Here is a 9908-nt window from a genome sequence, read left to right as displayed (position 1 = left end):
GATTTTGTTGAGACTGCCTTGCATTTCTCCCCAATTGAATTGCCCTTGCTGCTCCCTGATTTGATCCACATTTTCTTGCAGTTGCTGGATGCTCTCTTGCATTCGCTCCCAATGTTTTTGTTATTCCATAAGTTGGTTAATGTCTCCTTGCATGTGGTGGATGTTCTCCTGCATTTCTTCCCAATTAAAACCCTCTGGAAATTGTGCTTGAACTTGTGGAATTAGTGCTTGGACATATGGCTCTTCTTGTTGTAGTGGCTCTTGTGGTGCTTGCACATGGGCTCTATACTCTCTTGCCCTTTGTAGTAGATTGACAGCCACCACCTTTTCCATCTTCTTGGCAGTTATTGGCTTGTCTTGCTCTATCAAAGTTTCATCTATACTGGTTTCCACTCTAGCCTCATCACATAAACGTTGAATAATACTTGGAAAAGCTAGCCTTGTGCTGTCCTTGGTGCTTGTTAACACGCTATGAATGTTGTTTGCAATCATCTCTCCTACATTCACCTTCTCCCCCTTCATGATGCTATGGATTAGCACTATCCTTTCTATGGTTACCTCTAAGGTGTTGGAGGTAGGGTTGAGGGACCTTCTTACAAAATCCAGCCATCTTCTTGCTTGAGGACACAAATCTCTCCTCCTCAGTTGGCTTGGCCTCCCGTCATTGTCTTGATCTACTCAATATTGAGAACACAAATTTCATTCAGAATATCTTCAAAGTCCGGATCAAGTTGCTTTATTCTTTCTTCATAGTCCCGAGAGGATCTTGTATTCCTTACTTCCAACATTCTCTCTAAGTTTGCAGGGCTATAATCAATATCTTCCCCCTCACAAACTCAGATAAGTAAGTTGTTGCCCTGACTGTGGAACAGCATTGGCATAAAACTCTTTTACCAAGCTCACCACCACCTTCTTTTGTGGATTGCACAATATTGCCCAGTCCCTACTATTAATCTCAATATTGATTTCTCTGTGCTCATCTCTTCCAAGTTGGAAGCCAACCTCTGGGATGATTCGCCTCTCACTTATTGTTCATACCCTGAGTCGAGCTATCCGACTTGGGATGATTGGAGATAAAGCGACCGACCTCTTCAGGTCAGACTATCCGACCTCTCTCCAAAAGAGGTCGGCCAAATCAATAGGAAAGCCCAAAAAGGGCCCAACTCAAGGAACACAGCCCAAATCCAAAGGCGGCTCAAGCCTACGGAGAGAAAGGCGGTTCCGTTGAAGATAAGCTGACCTCACCCAAAGATAAGATAAGATAAGATAAGATAACTAACTTATCTTATCCAAGAAGGTCATTTCTTACCATTATAAATACACTGGAGCACTCAGGTATAACTCATACTCTGATTCTACTAAAAACCTGTTTAATACCCATGCTAACTTAAGCATCGGAGTCTCTTGCAGGTACCTCCACCCTCCGGTGACCAAGGACCAGAAGTGCAGCCAGTCCAACAAGTCGGACACAACAGCTCCGGCCGCCACCAGCCAGCCGGACACGTCATCTCTGACCAGTACAGAAGATCTCATCCGAGATCGACCTACAGTTTCAGGTAACCCTCGGAACATTGGCGCCGTTGCCGGGGAACCTGGAAGTCATCCCATCACCATGGCGGACGAATAGGATAACGATCACAACTCAGATTTAGAGGACAGAACGCCGCACAAAAACACGGGTGCCACACCAAAAGACACTCCGGACCCTGACGGGGACAAAAACTCATCAAATCCATTAGGGGTGCTTCAAGATCGTTTAAAGCAACTTGAAAAAGAAAGGCAGTACCAGCAAGAAGTCGGCAAGGATTTACAGAGAGAGGTAAGGCGACGCCGAGAATTAGAAGATAAACTTCTACAACTTGAAGCCGATCTCAAAGCAAAGACTACCCGGACCACCCCTGAAGACAACTCTCGCAAAGATCAGGATCCATTCACTAGGGAAATCATGAAGACTAAAATCCCTAAGGACTTCAAACTTTCGGATATGACTTTGTATGATGGCACTACAGATTCCAACCATCACCTCAACAACTTCAGAAGCAGAATGTACCTCATCGACGCCCCAGACGCCGTTCGCTGCAAAGCTTTTCCAACGACTCTCACGAAGACAGCAATTAGATGGTTCGACAACCTACCTCCAAAGTCCATCTCTAATTTTGACGACCTGGCCAAAAAATTTCTGACCAGATTCTCCATCCAAAAAGACAAGGTTAAGCACGCCCCCAGTCTACTAGGTATCAAGCAAGGAGAGCGGGAAAGTCTCCGCAACTACATGGAAAGATTCAACAAAACGTGCCTAGACATACAAAGCTTACCAACAGAGGCTGCCGTCATGGGCCTCATCAATGGCCTACGAGAAGGACCCTTCAGCCAATCTATATCAAAGAAATATCCCACATCCCTAGACGAAGTACAAGAGCGGGCAGAGAAGTACATCAACATGGAAGAAAATTCTCGACTTGGAGAAGCCTCAAAATCCGGTTTCACCTATTAAGATAAAGATAAAGAATCCAAGAAGAAGGAAGATCGAGCGGGCGAAAAAATAAAAAAATATCATAATTACACCCTTCTTCGAGTGTCCCTTGTGGATATCTACAAAGAAGTCTGTAACACAGAAAAGATACCCCCAGCTCGACCATTCAAAGGCAAAAAAGGAGGAGGAAATCGGAACGAGTACTGTGAATATCATCGGGTCCGAGGACATTCCACCAACGAGTGCTTCGACTTAAAAAACATCATAGAAAAGTTAGTAAGGGAAGGAAAACTAAATCGGTATCTAGCCACCCGAGATGATGAACAAAGAAAAAGACGAAGAGATGAAGACGTCGGACGAGCTGAATGATCACCTCGCACTCCAGAAAGACATGTCCATATGATACACGGAGGATTTGCAGGAGGTGGAATCTCCAAATCATCCCGCAAAAGATACCTCAAAGAAGTATATCATGTCAAAGGGAAGGAGGAAGCACCCGACATCCTTGCAATCACGTTCACCAAAGAAGACGCATCTGGTATCATCTCAGGACACGACGATCCCATGGTCATCACCATCATACTGGCAAACGCCAATCTCCACCGCACATTAATAGACCAAGGGAGTTCTGCCGACATCTTATTCAAAACTACTTTCAACAAACTCGGCCTAGATGAAAAAGAGCTTAGAGCATACCCGAACAGCTTGTTCAGACTGGGAGATACCCCAGTACAACCACTGGGATACGTGTCACTACACACAACCTTCGGAAAAGGGAATCAGTCCAGAACGCTCAAGATAGACTACATCGTGGTCGACGTGAGTTCAGCCTACAATGCCTTAATAGGTCGGATAACACTAAACCAACTCGGCGCAATAGTCTCAACTCCACATCTATGCATGAAATTCCCAACTCCAGAAGGGATAGCTACAATAAAAGCAGATCAAAAGATGGCACGCCGCTGTTATAATAAAAGTCTAAACCTCAGAGACAGAGGAGAAGAGTTCCATACAATTGAGCTTGGTGGAATTCAGAGACGAGAAGAACTCCGCCCACAGCCCGAAGGTGAAATAGAGAAAGTTCAGATCGGAGACACCTCGGACAAAACGACTAACATTGGCACGATCCTGAAAGGAGAGGCAAAGGAATCACTAGTACAGTTCTTGCGAGATAATGTCGATATTTTCGCTTGGAAAGCTGCAAACATGCCAGGCATAGACCCCAAGCTAATGTGCCACAAGTTGGCGGTCTATCCAGGATCTCGGCCAGTACAGCAAAGACAAAGAAAACTCGGACCAGAACGATCCCAAGCTGTGGAAGAACAGGTACAAGCACTACTGGAGGCAGGATTCATAAGAGAAGTCAAGTACCCACTATGGCTAGCTAACGTCGTCTTGGTGAAAAAATCAAACGGGAAGTGGCGAATGTGCACCGAATACACCGACCTCAACAAAGCCTGCCCAAAAGATCCTTACCCACTCCCAAGTATCGACGCCCTGGTAGATGCTTCCTCTGGATAGAGATACCTCTCGTTTATGGATGCATATTCCGGATACAACCAAATTCTCATGTATCCACCAGATCAAGAAAAGACCTCGTTTTTAACGCCAAAAGCAAATTACTGCTACATTGTGATGCCTTTTAGCCTCAAGAATGCGGGAGCTACTTATCAAAGGCTAATGAATAAAGTCTTTTCAGATCATATCGGAAAAATTATGGAAGAATACGTGGACGATATGTTAATAAAGACACAAAGCGAAGAAACATTATTGTCCAACCTGGCCCAAGTATTCGACACTATAAGGAAGCATGACATACGACTCAATCCCACAAAGTGCACCTTTGCAGTAGAAGCGGGCAAATTCTTAGGTTTCATGCTCACACAAAGAGGAATTGAAGCAAATCCAGACAAATGCTAGGCCATACTCAACATGAAGAGCCCGACTTGTGTCAGAGAGGTACAACAACTCAACGGGAGATTGGCAGCCTTATCCAGATTCTTAGCAGGATCAGCAATAAGATCTCTCCCCTTCTATGCTACTTTAAGGAAAGGAAAGAAGTTCGAATGGACAACAGAATGCGAGCAAGCCTTCCAGGATTTCAAAAACTTCCTGGGACAACCGCCTATACTAACTTGACCTCGAGAGGAAGAACCACTCGTATTATATCTTGTAGTAGGAAGTCAGGCAGTAGCCTCAGCACTGGTTTGAGAGGACGACAAAGGGCAACAGCCTGTATATTTCATCAGTAAAGCGTTGCAGGGATCCGAGATGAACTACCAAAAAATAGAAAAATTCGCCTACACTCTCATACTGACATCTCGACGACTTCGCCCATACTTCCAGGCCCACACCATTAAGGTTCAGACCGACCAGCCCATAAAGGGTATACTGTAGAAAACAAATCTAGCAGGTAGAATTTTACAATGGGCAGTCAAGTTATCCGAGTTCGACCTCCAATACGAAGCTCGGACAGCCATCAAATCACAATACTTGGCCGACTTCATTGCAGAATTCACAGATACCCAGGAAACCCCCACAGAATGGAATTTCTACGTGGACGGGTCTTCAAATAAGACTGAAAGTGGTGCAGATGTGATAATAGAAAGCAACCAAGGAACCCAAGTTGAGCTTTCCCTCAAATTTGGGTTCCCGACCTCAAACAACCAGGCAGAATATGAGGCGTTACTAGCTGGTTTGAAGCTGGCTAAGGAGGTTGGAGCTCAAAAACTCAACACCTTCAGCGACTCACAAGTAGTCACCTCACAGATAACAGGGAGTTACCAAGCCAAAGATCCCACCATGAAAAAGTATTTGGATATAACCAAAGAACAGCTCGGACAATTCGGGGAATATAAGATCTGTCACATACCCCGCGAATAAAATGCCCGAGCTGATGCACTCTCAAAGCTAGCTAGCACCAAACCAGGGGGCAACAATAGAAGCCTCATCCAGAAAATGCTACAGAACCTGTCAATCTCGGAAGCAGAAAAAGTCCTGGCTATAACAAGTCAGGATCAAGGATGGATGACCCCCATAATTAATTACCTCATAAAAGAAACACTCCCCACAAATGAGAAGGAAGCAAAAAGGTTAAAACGGGAGGCTCAGTATTATACCATCATAAACAACACCCTATACAAAAGAGAAATTTCAATACCATTGTTAAAATGTGTGCCGACCTCTAACACAAGGGAAGTTTTAGAGGAAGTACACAGCGGTATTTGTGGCAATCATCTCAGGGCACAAGCTCTCACCAAAAAGGTACTTCGGGCAGGATTTTACTGGCCAACTCTACAAAAGGAAGCTATAGAATTTGTAAAGACATGTCCCCCATGCCAGAAACATGCCAACTTTCACATCAGAAGAACTCGTCAGCGTAACTTCGCCTTGGCCATTTGCAAAATGGGGACTCGATCTTCTCAGACCCTTTCCCCAGGAGTCAGGACAAGTCAAATTCCTCATAGTCGGAGTAGACTATTTCACAAAGTGGATTGAGGCAGAGCCCCTAGCCAACACCACTGATCAAAGAAGCCGGAGATTTCTATATAGGAACATTGTCATAAAGTTCGGGGTTCCATACTCCATCACCATAGACAATGGCACTCAATTCACAGATGCAGGCTTTAGGAAATTAGTAGCCGACTTGAACATAAAGCACCAGTTCACATCCGTCGAACATCCTCAAGCCAATGGGCAAGCTGAAGCTACCAACAAAGTCATATTGGCTGGATTGAAACGGAGATTGCAAGATGCGAAGGGAGCTTGGGCTGAAGAACTTCCACATGTCCTATGGGCATATCGAACCACGCCACATTCCACCACAAACAAATCACCGTTCCGATTAGCGTACGGAGTGGAGGCAATGATCCCAGTAGAGGTCGAGGAAGGGTCCCCTAGAGTGGTCTACTACAATAAACAAGCCAACCCTCAGCTTCAAAGAGAAGAGCTCGACCTACTTCCAGAAATCCAAGAAAGAGCTCGGATCAGGGAAGAAGCGCTAAAGCGCCGAATGGCTTCGAGGTATAATCAGAGGGTAGTGCCAAGAAGTTTCGCTGAGAATGATCTCATCCTAATCCGAAATGATATTGGAACAACTCGACCTGGAGAAGGAAAGCTGGCAGCAAACTGGAAAGGACCCTACCGAGTTACAGAAGTACTTGGAAAGGGCTACTACCGACTGTCCGAACTCGAGGGACGAGAGCTCCCCAGATCATGGCACACTTGCAACCTAAGAAGGTACTATAGCTAGAAGATCTCGTCATAGGATGCACTCTTTTTCCTGAAAAAGTTTTTTAATGAGGCACCAAGTTGAGATCTAGAAATTATTCGACTTAAAGGGATGAAAAACTCCCGCATGTATATATTTGCATTTTCTTTTGAATAAAATATATTTTAGATATTCTACAAATTCTCAAGACGCATTAATCTGAAGCATTCATCGCCCGATTATAAAGCAACAGATCGACAGAAAGTGAAAAACAGATTCACTGCACGATCACGATGGAAGACCAATAAAGATGAAAACGCGATTCATCTAAAGGTCGACCAAACAAAGACAGAAATCACCTTCTACAAATTGGCAAAGATGAACACAGAATAATGCAAGAAGTTATCGAAAGTAATCCGAAAAAGAACCTGACGAGGTCTTATGGATTGCTAAATAATAACTTAAAGACTGGCCGATGTTGAGAAGTCGGACCAAGTCAACCCAAGTTATCAGCAAATCCCTGGAAAGAGGTCTGGCCAACCCTATAAAAGAGGAATTGCTATAACTTAGAAGAGATCGACCTAACGAAGTCGGTTTCCTACAAAATAAGTTATAAAAGTAATCCCTAAAAGGGACCTGACAAAGGTCCAAAAAAGAGGATTATGAAATAACTTAGAAGAGATCGACATAAAGAAGTCGACCTCCTACAAACAAGTTATAAAAGTAATCCCTGAAAGAGACCTGACAAAGGTCCAAGAAAGAGGATTACGAAATAACTTAGAAGAGATGGACATAAAGAAGTCGACCTCCTACAAACAAGTTATAAAAGAAGTCCCTGAAAGAGACCTAGCAAAGGTCCAAGAAAGAGGACTGCAACAATAATGGGAAAGAGGACCAACGTAAAGAAATCGGTTATGGATTGCTAGAAATACAAAGCAAGAGCGAAAAAACCGAGAAACAAGTTGGACCCCCACATCCACGATCTCAAAGGATCCAACCAACAAGCAACAAGTGCTAAGACAAGCGCAAACGAGCATGATAAAATACAATATTATAACGAGCTTCAGGGTTAGGCTCAAAAGCTTGAAAACTACTTGTTGTTTTTCAAAACAAAAGTTGCTAGGTAAGCAACCCAAAGGAGTATCCACAGTCGAGCAAAACATTCAAACTACACATAAAAAGTTTAAAAGCCCACAAGCCGGGCCAACTACACAAATACCCGAAGAGAAATCAGCAAAGATCAGGAGCCCTCTCAGCAGCATCAGTACGAGGAGAGGGAGGACGAGTCTGAATAGGCACAGTATCTACGGTTCCATCATCCCGGTTCAGAATCTGGCAATCTGGATCAGACACAACCGGAGGAACTGAAGAGGCCGACACCTTGGCAGAAGACACAGGGGGAGGTTCAACATCATCATCATCCTGGTCATTAGGGACAATCTTACCACCCCTCACAAAATTATCCAGGCTGAAGAGAGTAAGGTCGGCCTCGGGAGCAATAATCCGAACCTGCTCTCTCAAGTTCTCATAGGCAGCAGTTACGCTGCCAACAAGATGACCTTGGAGCTCGGAGTAATCAGCTCGGGCATTCTCCAACTCCTCCCTCAGGCGCACCACCTCCCGATAAGATGTCACATAGCTGTCCTTATGCCTCAGTGCCGTGTCCTCGGCTAGCCTCGCAGAAGCCGCCAGAGAAAGGAAACTCGCCTTCTCGTTCTTCAGATCCTTCTCCAGCTTGGCTACCTTTACTTCAAGCTCCTCCTTCAGGCCCTTCATCCGATCAAACTCCTGTTTAGCCTCCTCCATAAAGGCTTTGGTGGCATGGAGAGGAAGATTTTGAGCAGTTCGGTATAGGGCAGCCCCCATATATGCCATTCTAACACTGCTTCGAGTTATAAAGTCCAGATGGCGAAGGAGCGACACATCATCCATAGGAAGGGCACCAAAAGGACCAATTTGCTGATCTACGAACTCGATCGCATCAAAATCAGGGGCATCAAGGTTGAAAGGCTCAGTTGTTTTTTGCTTCTTGTTAGGAGGAGCACCAGAAGCAGCGGCAGAAGAATGAGGAGGCTCGGCCAGACGAACCCGAGGAGTGGAGATCACCTTCATCGGCCCAGGAGAACCCGGCACGGGCGGCTTCACTTGAACTTGAGAAGATCCCTCTCCGGCCACCTTGGCCGAGATGTTTTGAGCAGCAGTAGCCTTCTTTGCCTTCTTGTAGGCCTTCATGGAATCATTGTTTTTCGACATCTCTGAAAATATAGAATCAACCATAATGACGAGTTACAACATAGGAGAAGAAAAACTCAGAAACAAATATAGAAACAAGTCAGACAGTACCCAAGGCAGTTCGAACCAAAGATGGATCACTCAAGAATCTTTTTGTATCTAGATGGGGTGGTTCCCCCCACAAATCTTCAAGAACAACTACAAAAGCCCGCTCAACCTCATTAAGCATCTCCCATGTATAACGTGGCACTCTCACATTCTTTTGCCACTCTAGAGGAAAAGCAGGCTCGTCATTCTCATAAAGAAAAAAGGGGCGGACCCCCTCAACAGCACGGACTCGAAAGAAATAATTCTTAAAATCTTTAAAAGACGCATCATACATGGCAAAAACTTTATGACCCTGGGCCGATCTGAAAGAAACCCAGGAAGCTTTCTTTTTGGAAGAACCCCCGGGCTTGGCCAAGACAAAAAGATAGAGGAAAAGAGTTTGAGAAGGTGTTATGCTTAACTCTTGGCAAAGAAGTTGAAATATCTTGATAAAACCCCAGGAATTCGGATGAAGTTAGGATGGAGCAATGTTACATGACCACAACAAGTCGGTCTCGAAAGCAGTAAAAGAAAAAGTAACGTCCAACTGACTGAAGAAATATTCATAGGCGTAGAAGAAGGGACGCTCCCCCTCGACGAAAGTAGGAAAACAAGCCCTCTCATTAGATTCAGGAGCTACAAGCTCATAATCCCTCTCCCGAGCACTGTTACCACAGATCCTATGACGTTTCCTCAACTCTACATAAAATTCAACATCCACAACAAAGTCACACATTAGAACAAGGGAGTCCAGCCAATCGGACATCCCCTTGGAAACTTTGGAAGACATTTCTACAATGTTATTGCGAGAAGACATGAGGCCGACTAATCCTACAATAAGAAAACAATATTGGATTACTAAAATGCATCTCGGACGAGGAGCAAAACGACTCGACTAATATGATA

General features: G+C 44.7%; 1 pseudogene; it reads left to right on the top strand.

Moving 5' to 3' along the window:
• Positions 1 to 1945: 1945 nt before the first annotated feature.
• On the top strand, positions 1946 to 4287 carry LOC148579617 (uncharacterized; annotated as a pseudogene).
• Positions 4288 to 9908: the final 5621 nt, after the last annotated feature.

The sequence above is a fragment of the Arachis ipaensis genome, chromosome B10 (genome assembly GCF_059453495.1).
Source record: "Arachis ipaensis isolate K30076 ecotype BB chromosome B10, ASM5945349v1, whole genome shotgun sequence".
NCBI classification, from domain to species: Eukaryota; Viridiplantae; Streptophyta; class Magnoliopsida; order Fabales; family Fabaceae; genus Arachis; species Arachis ipaensis.
Note: the sequence above shows the minus strand (reverse complement) of the source record. Positions and strands in the feature narration are given on the sequence as shown.